Source organism: Equus przewalskii, chromosome 16, assembly GCF_037783145.1.
Source record: "Equus przewalskii isolate Varuska chromosome 16, EquPr2, whole genome shotgun sequence".
Lineage (NCBI taxonomy): Eukaryota > Metazoa > Chordata > Mammalia > Perissodactyla > Equidae > Equus > Equus przewalskii.
Window position 1 is genome coordinate 20,636,236 of NC_091846.1, and position 18,479 is coordinate 20,654,714.

Consider the following 18,479-nt stretch of genomic DNA (forward strand, 5'->3'; position numbering starts at 1 on the left):
CCCTGGGGTTTGATGTGGTTTGCATGTCAGAACTTTTCAAAATTTAGAAAGCTAATACAGTACATGTACCATATATTACGTAAAACCCCTGGAGTGTTCTGGGGCAGCGGGCAGTGATCAAATCCATTAATATTTCTGCAGAGAAACTATGAATATTCATACTAAATGGGAGAAATACAACTCATGTCAGTATTTGACACAAACTTAGGGAAATTTTTGGTTTTCAGAGTTTTTTAAGTTAGCAATTATACATAGGAGATTGTAGGCATGTCCATCAATATAATGGAATACCATAGAGCTATAAATAAATGAAAACACAGTTTCTGTACTGAATAATCTCCAAGATAGATATACTAAGTTAAAAAAAAAGAGAGAGAGATAACCATTTGTGTACAAAAGAAGGGAAAAAGAGTAAATAATATATGCATTTGCTTATGTAGGCCAAAGATGGCGCTGAAATGACTACATTTGCTTCTGGAGAGAGGACCAAGGAGGAGTCTAGGAACTATGAGTGGAAGGGAGACTTTTCACTGTATGTGCTTACATATCTGTCCTATGTAAATATATCACCTTTCAGAGTATACAAAAAACATTTACATTTTTAATTGCTAAACAAAATGTGTTTATGGATTACCAATGGTTAATCGGGCATTATACTTGTGTGGAAGTCTGAGAGACCTCATGGCACCATGTATTAAGTAGCAACTATGGGCCAGCACTAAGCTAGGTACATCGCCCAGATTATAGCTGGTCATGGGAGGTAGGCATTAATATCCCCATTTTAGAGATAAACAAACCAAAGTTCAGACAGAACGACACAACAGTAAGTAAAAGAGCTGGGATTCATACCCAAGGTTGCCTGAGCCTGCATTCTGTGGCACAAAAGAACCTTGGAAAATGGGAATTAGGTGGTTATCTATTGAGAACATGTTATGGAAGTTATGATCAGATGATGAGTGTTTACTTGAACTCAATTCTTAGGACATTTGAGATTCTGCTCTACTCTGATTCCTCTGGGCGTAGCTCATGATACGGCATCAGCAAAGCCTACAGACCAAGGCACCTGTGCCTTGGATGAGGGCTGGGATTGCGAAATCCTCCACCACAAGGAGCTGAAGCCCTGTGGGGTCCAGCGTGGACATGTCTGCCCACAATGGACAAGCAGTCTGGTCAGAGAACACACTGCCCTTTTCCCCAGATTGCTCACGAGCACTGACTGGGGAGGAGGAGGCAGGAAGGAGCTATGGACTGAATGTTTGTGTCTCCTCAAAATTCATATGTTGAAATCTGAATCCTCATGATGGCATATGAAGATGGAGTGTTTGGGAGGTTATTAGGTTCAGATGAGGTCAAGAAGGTGGATCCCTCATGATGAGATTAGTACCTTAATAGGAAGAGACCTGAGAGAGCTTGCTTCCGCTCTCTCCTCTCCACCATATGAGGATATAAGAGGATGGCCATCTGCAAACCAGGAAGCAGGTCTCACCAGACAGCAGATCTACCGGCACCTTCCCAGCCTCCAGAACTGTGAGAAATGAATGTTTGTTGTCTAAGCCACCCAGTCCATAAGAATTTGTTATGCCAACCGGAGTTGACTCTAGCTCTGGAAATACTCACCTTCTGGTCTCAAGTACTGTATATTTAAAATTACAGTTTGAAATTCATCAAAACCCACAAATAGCAATGGGATTTATCTATTCAGTCATTATCCCCTTTGTTCCATAATTGAGAGGAGCAAAGCAGGACAGCACAGACGCTTTTCTTGGGATCAAGTACACGATAGAGGTCTGGACCCATTGATGTGGGACAGACTGATGGATTCAGTCTCGGCTCCAAAACATGCAAGGGTTTCTCCCTTCCCAGAGCCCCAACAGGCCACCCATCTCCCAGTCTTGTGTCCCTTCCACCAGGAACAGGAAGCAGATGGGAGTCTTTGAATTAAGCTGACCTTTAGCTAATGACGCTAGAAAGATTAAGGAAAAAGTAGTGAGTTTTAACAACTGACAGACTTTGAAGCTGGACTTCTAGGGCAACCAACCCTCTCCATTTGTCCTGGGACTGTCCCAGTTTTAGCATTGAAAGTTCCACCTCCTGGGGAGCCCATCAGAACGGGACAAATTAGGATGACTGAGCACCTTGCCTAGGTTTCAATCCCAGCTTCACCACTTCTTAGCTGTGTGACCTTGAACAAGTTACTTAACTACTCTGGATCTCAGTTTCTCCAAGTGTGAGATGGGGAGAATAACAGTCGCTGCCCCAAAGGATTCTCATGAAGATTAAATGAACATTTGTAGAGTGCTTAGAACAGTGCTTGGTAAGAGCTAAGTGTCTGTTAAACAAAATAAATTATGTTAAACTTTGTTGAGCCTTATCGTCGTTGTTTACAACCAGTGTGTGCAGGAAGGCATTGAGCACTCTTAAACCGCATGACTATGCTGGTGGAGACAGAAGCACAAGGATGTAAGTAACTTTCACTGAGACAGTTATTCAGTGAGTCAGTATGCTACAAAACCAGGGCAAGAAGCCAGCATTCCATTCGTCCCGGCTCAGCCCACTCTTCTGATCCTTGCTGGTTCACACTTCTTGCCCTGACTGATTGCACATAGTAGGCTCACAATAAATATTTATTAAATGAATGCATAACTTTTTTTCACACACACCTATCCAGGGTTGCTGGAAGGAGTGTGTTGTTTCGCTTTCTCTTATTTATTTGCAAAGGAGTGTAGCTAATGCTAAGGTTTTGGGCATAATGCTTACTTCTGATGAGATTTCCTGACATGGTAGACTGAAGCAACTGCAGAGAAGAGACAAGGGTCCTCTTCTTTGGCAGTTATTTATGGTCCTGAATCTGTGGGTAGCCTGAACACAGCAACGCACGCGTTAGTTATAAATCGGTCAGCGCTCCGGACACCTGAAGCCTTGCGAGCCTGCAGCACAGCTTGGCCGGCTGCTTCTGCAGAGAAGTCCACACAGTCTTTCACACGCACACTCCGTCACTTCCCTGCCCACCTGTGCAAACCTGCCTGCATTGTGGGGACACACGGGCCTGCCTGCCTGCTGAGTTCCAACCCAGCTGAGTCCCACCCCAGCTGAGTCCCAAGTCACTGGTGAGGCCGGTGGCTGAACCACAGACCTCAAGATGTGCAGGCAAGCTCTGCAAAAGTCTCCACTCCTGCACTGCTTAACCAGCAGCATATGTTTTTTTGGCTAAAAGGTGTTTAAATGAAATCATTTTTTCCATATTACTTTGAAAAGTTTATTTCATCAGCATGAAAATGTTTAATAATATTATTTGGGGGTTCTAAAAAAGAAATTACCATTTTGAAGATGTTTCTTTTTCATTCACTTAGGAAAAAGAACACAGTGACATTTAACCCTTTCCACAAATGATGCAAGCGATATGACTTGAGATGAACAGTTGCTCTGGAAATCAAACAGCATGAAAGACTGTGCCAAAATAGAGAAAGGAAGACTTGCTCCCTCCAGACCTGTACTGGTGTAAGGTGACAGGTTGGGCTTGCTTTGAGTGATGATTGTAATAAAATAGAGCAGGCCCCCCTGCCCAGACAGCTTTGCAAGGTAACTCATGTGCCACCAGGAGAGCATGTGCCAATGCTGGCTCCCCGAGGCTGGCAGATTCTGGAACCATCACAGCTCTTTCCCCAGAGAGCCACATTCCCTTGAGGGGGCAAGCACTTACATGGAAAAGCTCTAGGGGTTCCTGGAAGACTGGGGTGGGGGGGTGGGGATTCAGCCTCCAGCCTCCCCTTTCATTCAGCAGAAAGCACCTCTTTCTGTAGCTTTCACCCAAACAACAAAATCAGACTGCTCTAAGCCACAGTCCCAAGCAGGCCTGCTCCTAACATGCATTCTAGCCGGCTAGGACAGAGAATATAAACGGAGACCCGTCTAGTATAGATCAAGATATTTAGAAGTTATACTGCAAGCTAACAAACTGTGAAATGTGTCTACTCCTCTGTCTTGATAAGTAGACCTGGAAGGCCTCGTACACATTTAGAATTCACAGACTCTTCAGAATTCTACACTGGAACATGGGGGCTTAGGGAAAGTTGGACCCTGTCACTGAGCTCCCAGCCTGTGTGACCCATCCTACTTTTGTCCCTCCTCTGGTTCTGTCCAACATCACAGAGGACTGATGTCCCAGCCCTCGCTTCCAACCTCTGCCCTGACTGCCCACACAGCGCCCCATTGGCCAGTCATCACTGTCAGACACCAGATTGCACAAGGCCCTGGAAGGGGGCTTGGGGCGTTTGAGCAGTCATCAAGGGTCCCAGGTCCTAGCTACCTAGGGGCAGTCTAGAAGAGGGAGTACAGGTTCTGAGTGTTCACATGGACCCTGTCCTGTGCGGGCAGCTGCAGGCAGAGGGGAGCCCGGAGAAGCCCTCTCAAGAGCAAGGCCCAGGCAGGGCCTCATGCCCAGGTCATCACACCGAAGAGGAGACAGAGGACAAATCACCAGCAAAGGGCAGGAAAAGGGGATACTTGATCAGGACTGCTGAGTTCCTTGATGCAGGGCAACTTTTGTTTCCATGAACTGGGAGGAGGCAGGGAGAGGACGGGAAGGGGACACTGAAAGGTCTGAGTGATGCTCCCCTCAAGGAATGTGAGTGAAAGAAGGCAAGCATTTCACTTTAACAAGACGTATCAGGGTCAACTATTTGGGACTTGGCATGGGCTGAAAACAGCGGATCAAATTTTTATCTCTGGAGATATCCCCTGTCTTTCACAAACGCGATGTCAAAGAAGGGTCAGACATTAAAGAAACCACAAGGAACCTAAAAATATGTTCTTCATAGCTATCAGGCTTTGAAGAGCTTTGCTTTGTAAATGAAGGGGGAAAGGGTGGCATCTTAATCAAGCAGCCTTTCTTAATGGCTTTCAGGTTTTCTCAAGATCTTTCTATAAAACCAAAAGACACAGATGAATTAAAAAAATTTAAGCACATATGGGAGAAAAATAGTACAGAAAGACTGAGGTTTGGTGAAAGAAAGAGATCAAGAACAGAGTAGCAGAAGAGAAGTCCGTGTGTTGATGAGAGCAAATGAGGCACTGACCGAACGGGAGGCAGAGGAGGTGATCTCATGCCCTGTCTCCTGAGATTGTACATTATGATGCAAACACTGTATTTAGTTAACACTTTTGTTCCAAGCAACTCAAATTCTCACTCTACCTGCATTAAGCTCTGTTCATATTCTACAAGGCAACTTGTATGTCTTCACACCTCTTCCCCTTTGGGAAAATCACAAAAGGCCTGTCCTCTCTCTTATCTTCTCTGTGCCCTTAATCTTGTCCCCATATCCAAAAGGGTTGTGAGACAGAGTGGCGACAGATTCCTATGAGAATGAGATTCCTCCACTTGGATGTAGAGGTTAATGGAGTATGAAAAGGAACTCAATAGCCAAGAATTGAGGGAAGAGGCAAAAATTACTTTTATCACCAGTAAGAAATTTCGGACTTCAGGAGGTTTAATAACTTGTCATAGAGCAAGAGCGGAAGCCAGAAAGAGACTACAAAACTGGCAGGACCAAGCCATGCTCCAGGCACCAGGGTCCAAGTGCGGCCAGGTTACCATTATCCCTGCACAGGGTAGAGCCCCAAAGCCCAAGACGACGATACACAGAGGAAATTTGAAGAGCGGCATGAAAATAATTATGAGTTGGAAGGATTTACTCCAAAGGCTTAAATCTATATAACCTGGCCAAGAGATCGCATTGCTAAAAGGAAATACGATAGCGGTGGATATGAAACAAGCACTCAAAGGGCATAAACAAAGGCTTAGGCTACTCCAAGGGAAACATAAATTCAGTGATGTGATGGAAAATATAGGCTCAACTGGAGGGGAATTACTATATTGGGAAGCTCTATTAATCTGTTGACAGTTTCTCAAAGAAAGTGATGGCAGCCTGCTAATTTGCCTCATTTGAAACCGGTCTGTATGAAGAGCTGGAAAATATATCTCAGGAAGCGATACTGTGCAACAGGCGAGGGATGGGTTGCCTTCATAAATCTTGATCATTTTTCATCTTGATGATTTTTCTCTCCTGTTTCCAACCATTCTCTTTTCCATTCTCTTGCCAAGCCCCCCTCGGATCCACAAAATCTTCTTCTACGGAAAACTCTTTCTAGGCTAAGGGAAGGGAGCGACTGACCAATGGCTTGGGATTCTGAGTGGGGTCAGCAATTGGTCTGCATCACCCAGGCCCTGAAAAGCCAACAAAAGGCTTTTGATCTTGAGTTATCCTCCTCTGCAGACCTGGCTTCCCTGCATCTCCTCTTGGTACCCCAGAACCAAACCTTAAAGATGCCAACTCTTAAAATCAAGAGTAGTTCAGATCCCAGGTCAAAGGGCTGAGAGGACCCAGGTGAGCTAAGAGACTTTTTCAGCTCTAGTGAGGAGACTGAGCAACAGTCTCTCACGCCTTTCCAGCAGGAGCATGGCGCTTTCCCTAATGCTTTTTCAAGGGCTTTCATTTTCATCCAAACAGCTTTTAGCATTGCCAAGTAAAAGGAGAGGTGTCGCTATCGTCCAAACTATAAGTGAGCAGTATAGTCTTATGTGGCTCCAACTGAAAGAGAATTTTGCTGGAAGGTCCAAATAACAAACCACTTTTTCCAGATGTCAGAAAGCCTGAGGTCTGTGTGAAGAATGCAGCGTTCCCGACTTTTCATCTGGTCTATCTGTGGAAGGACAGAGATGAAAGGCCCCACAAGAAAATGTTTGCTTCAGCTCGCCCTGCTCTTTGCTCTGAGGGCGCCCCAACAGGCCTTGACTCAGTGGTTCAGAAACACACTGTCATGTGAGAGGCGAAATTACCCCGGGAACAATAGGACTTGGACGCTGGGTTTTATTTATCGAAATAAAGATTGCATAAATAGATAGGGACAGAGAAAATGGTTTTGAAATATGCTCCTTGTTATAACCCTGTAGCCAGCACTCAAATAAAAGGGGGATCTAAAGAAGGAAAATCCCTGCTTGGAGTCCCAGGGGAGCGATACCGTCGTAGGGAGATCTGCTGACACAGCTGACGCAGACTCAAGACGTCTGCCAGGATGAAGTGCTCTGTGGCTAAGAGTAGAACCAAATCCTTCAATTAAGACAGAGTCACACTATGTGGAAACAAAACCACATCAGGCTCCACTGATGTCTACTCATGAAGTACTTAGCTTATTTTCCTACATTGAGGAAGCACCTAATATAAATGATAAAATCCAAAAAATGAATTGGGTTTTGTAAGTCACAAGATATTAACATCAAAAAGCTACAACCTGACCCCAGATTTGCTCTCTGGTGAACATAAAGGGCTCGGTTGCAGTCCCATCCCCCTTCACCTGTGTTCCTTATTCACTGCTTCTTTCCCACGTCCCTGTCCTCTGCTTGTCTCCTATATTTCCTCCCCAAACCCACTTTATCAGGCCAAATGTGTGTCCTCTATCAGAAAAGAAGTTTTGCTCTGTCCTTCCCGAGTAGGTACACATGCGTGCCATCCTCCCGGGGCTCCTCAGTCTTCCACTAGGTTAGGGCACCCTGTTCTTTAATAAGTAAATTGGCTTATGGGAAACGCAGCACCCTCAGCATGCTGCCTCTGAAGGCACGAGGGGAGGATCCATTCCAGGTCTCTCTCTAGCTTCTGGGAGCAGCAGGCCTTCCTTGGCTTGCAGATAGCTTTCTTCTCCCTGTGTCTCTTCACGTCATCTTCCCTCTGTGTATGTCTCCTTATGTCCAAATTTCCCTTTTTATGAGGACACAGTCATTTTGGATTAGGGCCAACACTAATGACCTCATCTTAACTTGATTATCTGAAGAGACCTTTTTTCCAGATTAGGCCACATTCATACATTACTGGGGGTGAGGACTTCAACGTCTATTGTGGGGACACGCTTCAAGCCATAACATGCATATAATATATTCCAAAACTTTTAGGTACTGAGAACATAGCAACGAAAAAGGAAAGTCCTTGCTCCCATGGAGTTTACATTCTGGTTGGAGGAGACAAATAACAAATCTATAAAGTGTCAGGTGATGAATAGTGCCATGAGGAAGAATAAAGGATGCTGAGGAGTTGAGCATCATGGAGGGTGTAGTGTTTGTTTTATATCAGGTGATCAGGAAAGAACACTCTGATAAGGTGACCTTCATCAAGACACCTGAAAAGTGAGAGAATGAGATATGGGGATATGTTGAGAAGAAAGTTCCAGGCAGGACAGTAGGTGCAAAGGCCTTGAAGGGGCAGTGCTTGGCTCTTTAAGGCAGCCTAGAAGCTAATGTGGCAGGAGAGAAGGAACTGGGATGAATGATGGGTGGAGATGGGTCAGAATGGGATGGGGCTGGGAGCATGGCATACAGGATCCGATAAAGAGCCGTGATAAGTTTCCTTTGGCTTTTACCCTGAGTTCCATGGTGTCTTAGTCAATTCAGGCTGCTATAACAAAGTACCACAGACTGGGTGGCTTATAAACAACAAAAATTTATTTCTTACAGTTCTGGAAGTTTGGCGTCCAAGATCAGGATGCCAGCATGGTTAAGTGAGGGCCTTGTTAGTCACAGGTTTCTCATTATAGCCTCACATGGTGGAGGAGGCAAGGGATCTCTCTGAGGCCTCTTTTATAAGGGTGCTAACCCCGTACATAAGTGCTCCACCCTTATGACCCCATGACTTCCCAAAGGCCCCACTTCCTAGTACCATCACCTTGGGGATTAGGATTTCAACATAGGAATTTTGTGGGGACACAGACATTCAGACCATAGCAGATGGGCAGCCTCTGGAATGTTTTAAGCAGAGGAGTTAAAATTGGAACCACATTTAAGAAGCATCACTCCAGCTTCTCAGTGAAAATAGACTGGTAGTAGGTCAGGGGTAAGGGCAAGGGTAGCAGCCATGGCCCCACCTCTGCATGGAGAACTGAGTAGCCTTCAGCCCCTCAGGCTAATGCAGGGTGGCAAGGACAGTTCAGCATCCCTTGCCCCTTCTTCTAGGAACAGAACCCCTATTTCTTGTGGGGAACCTCCTTCATGTGGGTCAGGTGTTGCTGACCCTCCCAACCTCTGTCACACGAGTAGCCATGGGTCCAGGCCTGGTCAACTAGAGAACAGCCTGGCTCCAGCTCCAGTGTTCACAGATGAGGCTGTACCAAGTGGAGGCAGTCGCAGCCCTTCCTAGAATGGTTGTACCAATGTCTGGGCTTGCTGAACCCATAGGCAGGGAGCCTGGGACTGCTGGGACCATCATGTTCACCACCCAGATAGAGCTTGTCCGAGAGATGGGGAAGCATACAAGCCTTCCCTTGGGTCCTCACTATGCGAGGCTCCATTCTAAGAGATACATGTGGATCAACTGATTTAATCCTCACAGCTACTGGATGAGGTGTTTGACATTATTATGCAGTTTTACAGATGAGGAAATGAGGCATGAACAAGTTATAAGAAACCTCCCCAAGATTATAACCCTGGAAGTGGAACAGCCTAGATTCAAACCAATGACCTTTGCTTCTGAGAGCTCAAGTTCTCAATCTCCACTCTAGACTCAGGAGAATCTCAGGACCGCAAAGTTACAAGGGTCCTTCAAGATTATTTAGTCCAGTGGTCCTCAACTTGATCAGACTCAATGTCCCTTTTTATAACAAATATTTTCTAACATCTCATTTAGTATTCTAAATGAACTCCATAGCTAATATAATTTACCTGCACACATATTTCTAAATAATTAATATCTTTTAATTATAATATAAGTAAAAAGAAAATAATTTATAATTTAAAAAGACATGCATTTTGCTAGTAAATGTTCAAGCGTGGCTCCTCTAGAAGACATAAAGTCAGATGACTACATCAGGAAAAGCTGAGGCTGTGAAACGGGCAAAAAAAAAAGCGTGGATTACTGAGTGCTGTGTTTAGCACACTTTTCTAAGTTATCTCCACTTTTCATTCATTGCTCTTGAGCTAACAAGGCTGTACACTGTAAAAGAAAATGGCAGTTCTGCAAATGCTTCTTGTTCATAGAAAGGCAAAATGTGTCTAGTAGAGTACAATTGATTATTTCCCTGTAGATATTGATCAGTTTTGCATTTATTTGTGTTTGCAAATTTATCTAAGCACTCTATTAATTGATGAGTTACACATAAATCTTTAACACGCTGTATTAGTCAAGGTTCTCTAAAGAAACAAAACCAACAGGATATATATAAATATACACGAGAGATTTATTATAGGAATTGGCTCACGTGGTTATGGAGGCCACGAAGTCCCATGATCTGAAATCTGCAAGCTGAAGAACCAGGAAAGCTCATGGTGATTTCAGTCAAAATCTGAAGGTCTGAGAATCAGGGCTGATGGTATAACTTCTAGTCTGTCGGAAAGCCCAAGAACCGAGAGTGCCAATGTCCCAGGGCAGGAGAAGACAGATGTCTCAGCTCAGGCAGAGAGTGAATTTGCCCTTCCTCCACCTTCTTCTTCTACTCAGGCCTGCAACAGATTGGATGATGTTCATCCTCATTGGTGAGGGTGGTTTTCTTTACTCAGTCAACCAATCCAAATGTTAATCTCTTCCAGAAACACCCTCACAGGCACATCCAGAAATAATGTTTTACCAGATATCTGGACATCCCTTAGCTGAGTCAAGATGACACATAAGATTAACCATCACACGGGCTCGTCTTCTAGCTGAATGAAAGTCATGATTAAAAGTACTTTCAAAAATTACCCTTCAATATACCTATATGTAGAATTATTGCAAATATGGCAGTTAGAAAATTAGACTGATAAAGACTCAAACGCCAGGTTCAGTATTGCCATCAGTCATGTCATTTTCCAAAATAGTGAAGAATTCTTGGTAGAGGACTAAATAAAATGAAGTACTATCTTCCCTCAATAAGTGCAGTAGGACCATTCTCGGAAAAGTCTCATATTTATTAAAACTATCAAGAAGTATTTGTGTGTGTATGTGTGTGTACAAATATTTGTGTTTAGGTTCTAAGGTTAGATAATTTATATATATATATATTTGAGTTAGACTCTAATCTTGGGTAATTATAAACAGGGTTTCCAGCCACACGAATGTCCGAACCATTAGAAAGTTGTGTGGGCATGAGATCATTCTTCATTGTGTAGGACTTTACTGGGAATAGCAGGTCACAACATCCTTGGCCTCCACCACGAGCCACTAGTTTACCCCAATCACGGCAACAACCAACAAAACCCCCAAAGTTTCAAAAATCCACCATAGAGTGTACTGCCTCTATTGAGGATGACAGATCCACTCCAAACACACTTCTGGTTCTTGAATCGCCTCTGTAACATCCTAAGCGCACGCTCAATAAATATTTGTTAAATAAATGAAAATCTGAATAAAGGAAAGTGTGGAACTGTTGATGTTAAAGACTCTGGAGGATAATTATCAGTAAATGTATACCTTTTATAGACGTAAAAAGTTTCCTGAGGCAACCACGCACTTAGAATGTTTTTTTTAATAGATTCTTAGAATACTCAATCCTTTCCTGAATTAGCAGAAACTTTAAGTAGAGAACTACTAACGAGTTATAATCACATACCTAAACCTTGAGGGAACCTTATTTATTACTGTCTTCTGACTCTTTCTTTTCGACCTTACTGACAAAGCCAAATAATACAGGTCATACCCTGTATTATTACAACTTCCCTGTCTTCAGAGTCCACTCCTCCAAACAGCAATGAAAGTCACCTGGCCGTCTTCTCACGCTCCTCCAAGAGTTCCCAATTGCCTTCAATATTAAAACTCTAGTTAAAGCCTTCGCGGCCTTCCACAGATGGATGAATTCTCTCCAGCAACACTAGCCACTCCTCTGCCTCTCTGCCCTCAGGGCAAAGTCTTGCACCTTCCCACTTTGGAATGACAGCTTTGAGAATCACCATCTCTATGAATTCTTTCTAGATTAGCTCAGCTAATACTATCCATACAGATAGTTCTCAAAACTGTGCATTAGAATCACCTGTGGAGTTTTTTAAAAGTCCTGCTGGTAGGCTCCACCCAGGACCCATTAAACCAGAATCTCTTCAGGGGTGGAACCCAGGTATACAAATATTTTAAAATTCTCAGAGGTTCCCAGTGGGCAGACAAGTTTGAGAACCACCGCCCTAGTGCTACATACTGCACCTCTATCTTATTTAGCTTGAACTTTACCTGTTACACCTGTAAATATTTTTCTGGTGTGGACTTATTGTCTCCCTCCTCAAAAAGACAGGAAGTTCTCAAAACCTCTCAACCTTAAACGTGCATAGGAATAACCTGGGGATCCTGTTCAACTATGAATTCTGATTCTGCATTTCTAACAAACGCCCAAGTATCCCAAAACATGCTTTCAAAATGTAACACACGTGTAATACTCTTATCTATGTTATCCAACACATGAATTACTCTCAAGCTAAGAATTTCAAGAAATGAAGAAGGGAAAGTCTGTTCCTTAATTAGATCTCTGAGGAGATGTTTTGAATTGCTCCTAGGGGTGGTGGGGCCTTGGGCAAACATTTTTACTGGGTCCATGTTTAAATAAATAATTTGATTAAAAATATACTACAGTAAATCAAAACCACAATGAGATACCACTTTACATTCACTAGAATGGCTACAATCAAAAATAATGGAAAATAACAAGTGTTGGTAAAAATGTAAAGAAATTGGAACCCTTATACACTGCTAGTGTGAATATAAAATGGTGCAGCTGCTTTGGAAAACTCTCCTCAAATGATTCAACATAGGATTACCACACAATCCAGCAATTCCACTCCTTGGTGTATATCCAATAGAATTGAAAACAAGTATTCAAACAAAAACTTGTACATGAATGTTCATAGCAGCACTATTCACGACAGCCAAAAGGTAGAAACAACCCAAATGTCCATCAATTGATGAATGCATAAACAAAATGTGGTAAATCCATATAGCAAAATATTATTCAGGTATAAAAAGGAATGAATTGCTGACACATGCTACAACGTGGATGAACCTCAAAAACACGCTAAGTGAAAGAAGCTAAATACAAAAGGCCACATATTATATGATTCCATTTACATGAGAGAGTGAGAATAGGGAAATCCATAGAGATAGAAAGCAGATTAATGGTTACCAGGGGCTGGGAAAAGAGAAGAATGGGGAGTGACTACTTAGCGGGTACAAGGTTTCCTTTTGGTGTGATAACATTTTGGAGTTAGAAGTGATGGTTGCACAACACTGTGAAAGTACTAAATGCTGCTGAATTGTCCACTTCAAAATAGTTACTCTTATTTGAATTTAACCTCAATAAAAAAATTACAAAATCATAGGTCCGCATGAGATATAGTGATTTATCAGTAAAGATTTGAAGTAATGGGTAGAGAAGCATTCCTTACGCACTTTGTTGTCCAGTCAGCTCACGTGGTATCCAGGCGCCACCTCTTCCTGTTCCAGTCCTGGAACTATGTCTTTAGATTCTTTACTGTCATTTATGCCCCTTGCTGCCTAATTTCATGTCTTCTACCATGAGACAAAAAGTAGCCAGATTGTTATTATTCACAATACCATGGCTCTCCAGAGCCTGCATGTATGGAAACAAGACAGATCTTGCCCCCGCATCTATTTGATGCTGATTACATCATAACCATGGGAACACTGGCTTCCAATGACTCTCTCTAAGGTTGTTTCTGTGCCTGGTTCATGGATGCTGATCACAAATACAAGTCTTACCCAGAGTATGTAGGCGAATGTGGACAATAATTTGTTTTCTGGTCGTGTTAAATTTACCGTTCAGAATTTTGGAGACTAACCATAGAATGACACATCTTCCAACCACGTCTTCTTCTGCATTCTTTAGGCCATAATCTCTGCATTCCTGCAATATGATCTTTTTCAATGTTGGCTGTCCCCCTGCCTTTCACATACTACCACCAATAGGGAGGATTAGAAGAGCCTGTGGGAAGAGTGCTAAGAGTGGTCTCATTCACACAAGAAATGTTATTCTCTCACCCTGGGCAACTTAAGACTGACCTGGGAGAGTACAATGTCACTACATCAAGTGCACACTACAAGAGAGGACACTTATTGGTAGGGCCACGTGTCACTGAGGAGTGATAGTCCTGAAAGCCTTTGGAGGACAGGCACAGGCACTTGCTGGGGTCTAAGCATGGGACTGGGTTGGGGGCAAGTAAGGCACTCTCTGCTCTCTTGAAACAGCCTTCTCTGCTTGCTGTATGAAAGGGGGGATCTGCACACATCCACCTCTGTAGACCTAATAGCGTTCTTTCTCTCTCTTTAAATTGTTAACCTATGAAACAAGATCAAGTTCTGAGTCTTTAGAAACACAATCTTGAGGCTCAACCAAATTTGAGTTTTAGTTTTCAAATGAGCGCAAGTTGCTGCAAATAACAAAGGGGACCTTTCTAAAGTGACCTCTCTAAAGAGAGGCTAAAGACCTCCCCTACCTTTGTCAACACAATCACGCGTCACTTAACGGGGAGGATACGTTCTACGAAATGCATCGTTAGGTGATTTTGTCATTGTGCGAACATCATAGAGTGTCCTTACACAAATCTAAATGGTAGCCTACTACACACTTAGACTATATGGTACTAATCTATGGGACCACCAGTGTATATCGTTGACCAAAACATTGTTACTGTCCATCATTGACCAAAACATGGTTACATGGAGCATGACTGTATAACACTCATGTTTGTCTATTGTCTTTCAAACTTTAAAAAGAAAGAGTAATTTTCTGGACACCCCCAGTGGGATGTATTTTAAGACAAAAGATTCTAGAACTATTTATTAGCAGTAGTAGAGTTCATATTGTAATTTAGAAACTGTTGTGTGCAAATGAGTAAGTTTTTAAAAGTCTAACAGAATAGACAGGCTAAGAAAAAACTTAGGATATTGGAAAATGTACTTAAATGGGTGAAATGTCTAGAATTATTAAAATTACTAAAAATTTAAATTGTTTAATAATTTAACTTAATAAATAAATTTATAATAATTTATATTACATTATAATAAATTTGATAAATAATTGTTTAATAAATTGTTTAAACAATTTAAGTTGTTTGAATTGTATTTAAATTGTCTGAGTGGTATAAAATAGTACTATTTGAGATATGTTAGAGTAGACTATAAAAGGCAAATGTAAGCAAACTATATATTCTTCTGCCCCAAATATTTTTTCCTCCTTTTTATGTCTTGTTCACCAAAAGTGAGAAAAGACTGTGAAAGAGTATACGAAACGCCTTGATGGCACAGCTGAAATTACCGGGCCTTGGTACCTAGAGTGACAGGGTATTTTTAGCCACATTCAGTAAGAATCTGATCATCCACTTACCTGACCATCAGGGACTCACACAACACAAGTCTTCTAAAGATCAAACTAGATGGCCTATTGAGTTCATCCATTTTCCCAGATAAGTAAATTAAGGCTTAACAAGATTATGGTCACGTGCCACATAACAACGTTTTAGTCAAGGATGGGCCATGTACACGACAGTGGTCGCATAGGATTAGTACCATACAGCCTAGGTGTGTAGTAAACTCTACCATCTAGGTTTGTGTAAGTACTTTACAATGTTTGCACAATGACAAAATCACCTAGTGATGCATTTCTCAGAATGTATCTCTGTCATCAAGCAACACATGACTATATACCCCAAACTCAGAGAATAGGAAGGCTAAGATGAGAAAGTGTCAAAACCAGAACTAGAATCTGTGCCAGTCTACTGTATTATATCTCACTTCATCATGTCAACAACAAAGCGTTTCATGCGGCATGGAAGGGATCTGCGCACTTCTGCCACGGCAGAGTGAACAGCTTTCTGTCTGGAAGACTGATTTTGTTTTTGTTTTTGTTTTTTTTCTTACAGAGTGGCACCCGAGCTAACAACTGTTGCCAATCTTTTTTTCTTTTTTTTTCTGCTCTTTCTCCACAAATCCCCCCAGTACATAGTTGTATATTTTAGATGTGGGTCTTTCTAGATGTGGTATGTGGACGCTGCCTCAACACGGCCTGATGAGCAGTGCCATGTCCATACCCGGGATCCGAACTGGTGAAACCCTGGGCCACCGAAGCAGGTCTCGCAAACTTAACACTTGGCCACGGGGCCGGCTCCCGGAAGACTGATGTTTTAAAGTCAACCAGATAGAAACAGAGGTGAAAAATATTGACGTTTTCAGAGTAACATTCTGCCGTCATCTCAGGTGTGGAAAAACACTTCACTAGTCTACATATGACAAATATTGCCCTCCATAGGGGCACACTGTGAGGCTATGCAAGGCAAATGCTTCCAATAGGGCACTGTGTAAAACCCTAAGCAGTTTCCTCTCACCCATATTGGCTCTGCAGAGTTAGAAATGCTTTTTGAGAAAACACAAAGTTAGACCAGATAGGAAGGTCAAAGTTTGCACCCTCACCTGATTTTAACAACTTGCCTTCAAAACCTTGTTTTCAATGTCCTGAAAGGGAGCAGGGAGGGAAATCACAGTTTTCTTCAGTTTATCAATTTTATGACTTTCTTCTTTGTTGACTTACAGCTCTTTGACATTTATTTTGAAAACCTTCCCTTGAATTAGCAAAAAAAGCAGTTTCAAAGATTCCAAGAAAACTTTTCACTATAGATCTGGTACCCACATTAAGAACCAACACCCTTGCTTACAGGAAGTCAGGGCCGTGGAAATGACCTAAACCTTGAACTCCAGTGAAGACTCTTTAGTCACAGTCCATAAGACAGACTCATCATTCTTTGGTTTCCACGACTCTGATAATCCTCCCCAAAAGTATTTTCGTAAATCTTGAGTATGAGGAAATACAGAGGATTGTTGACAAGGGAGAGAGGAGGAATCTCATTTTGATGTGGTAATTCCCTTCCAAAAATATGAACCCAGTACAGCTGAGCAGCTCAGTGCTGTAAAACAGCTGTAAGTAGGCACTGTCATCTGGAAATCCGGAATTCATTTCAGAAAAATGTATCCTTAATTTCAGGAGTTCATCTAGAGAAAGTTCTAGCCTTTGAAAGATACTCAGTTGATCAGACCAATATCTCTCTGAATGCTTCAATCTTAATGTGTGAAGAACGAGGTTAGTACAACAAAATTTAGCAGCCGTTGTGAAGGAGCTAGTAATTCATTCATTCTATAGGTAACATGAAATTCCTACTATAATCCAGACATAGTGATAGGAGCTGGCAATACAGAGGAGAAGAAAACACAGTCCCTATCTGCAGGGTCTTGAGAGAGATATTAAACAAATAATTACACAAGTGACTATAGAATTACAGTTGTGGTTAATATTGCAAAGAAAAGCCCAGGGAGCTATGAAATTATAAGAGCAGGGACTAACATTTTAGACAAGTCAAGGAAGGCCTCCTGGCAGGGAGAGTGGTTATTTATAGTTATTTAAGCTGAACCCTTGAAAGATGAGAGGAGGTAGCTGTCAGCCCTGTAAATATCTGGTTTTTATTTTCCAAGAAGTCTTCAGCTTTTATTTTAATGCTATTTTTCCTTACCCTCACCCAAATATTCACTCAATAAAAAAGGGCTAAGTTGGCACATAATTGAAGAAGGAGACATAGCTTATTTAGGCCTACATTATCCAGACCCTAATTCAACTGCCTACATGTAAGCTAGTCCCCATTCCTTGCTCATTAGCGAGAAATTGAACTCAGAACTCTGCCTCTACTGTTGACTCCCATATGCTCATTAATCACACAAAGTCACTGAACTGTTTAGACACCATTCCAGGCTACTTAGAGCAAATGTCCCCCATGTCTGTCAGTAATTTTTCAGCTCCACAATAATTGCAGTGTTCTCTGTGAGACACAGTGTGAGAAATAATTTACTCAAGTGTGATTATTTTATTTGGGTAGAAATCAACAAGGAGTAGAAAAAGAGACTATTTTAAAAGTCAACGGTGCAGGTCTCAAGCTCCAGAGATGGCTCTCCTTTGGGATATTTTTAGCAGAAAAGGACTTCCATATGCCCATCATAGATGGTATCCTCTTTGTCTCCTGTTCATTACTTCAGTGAAGACACAACGGTACTTTATTATCCCACCAACCATCTTGAATCTCCAAATGCCTCATTCAGTCAGACAAAGAAAAATTGATTTTACATACTCAAAGAACATTTACTATATCAAAGACATTTTTCTAGGTTAGTTTTGGGATCTCCTGTGAGTTTTCATATGCACATAGTTTAGATCTTTATACAGACTAATGAAAAAATACTATGAATTAGTCCCTGATGTTGACACGCTAGCTCTAAGTTCGAGTAATTTACAGAGCTTCCCCAATTTCCTCCATGTAATGGGCTGTTTTGACCCACTGGGAACACTCCTCCTGTCCTAGTACCTCCAGCACGAACACAGCAGCATTCACAATCACATACTAACTTCCACTCTTCTGCACTCTTCTCAGGCTCACGGTCATACAATCATGCCCTTCAGAGAGCCAAGTCAGAGCCAAGGAGGACACCCACAGC

The 18,479-nt window shown here is 42.2% G+C and overlaps 1 long non-coding RNA gene across 1 annotated transcript in view; it reads right to left on the reverse strand.

Annotated features, from left to right (window-relative positions):
* The window catches only part of LOC139076333 (uncharacterized), a 78,302-nt gene that overhangs the window by 10,806 nt on the left and 49,017 nt on the right, over positions 1-18,479 (reverse strand). The window contains exon 2 of the long non-coding RNA XR_011527796.1: positions 10,237-10,477. This is a non-coding gene — a long non-coding RNA (uncharacterized lncRNA). The remainder of the gene's footprint in view (positions 1-10,236; positions 10,478-18,479) is intronic.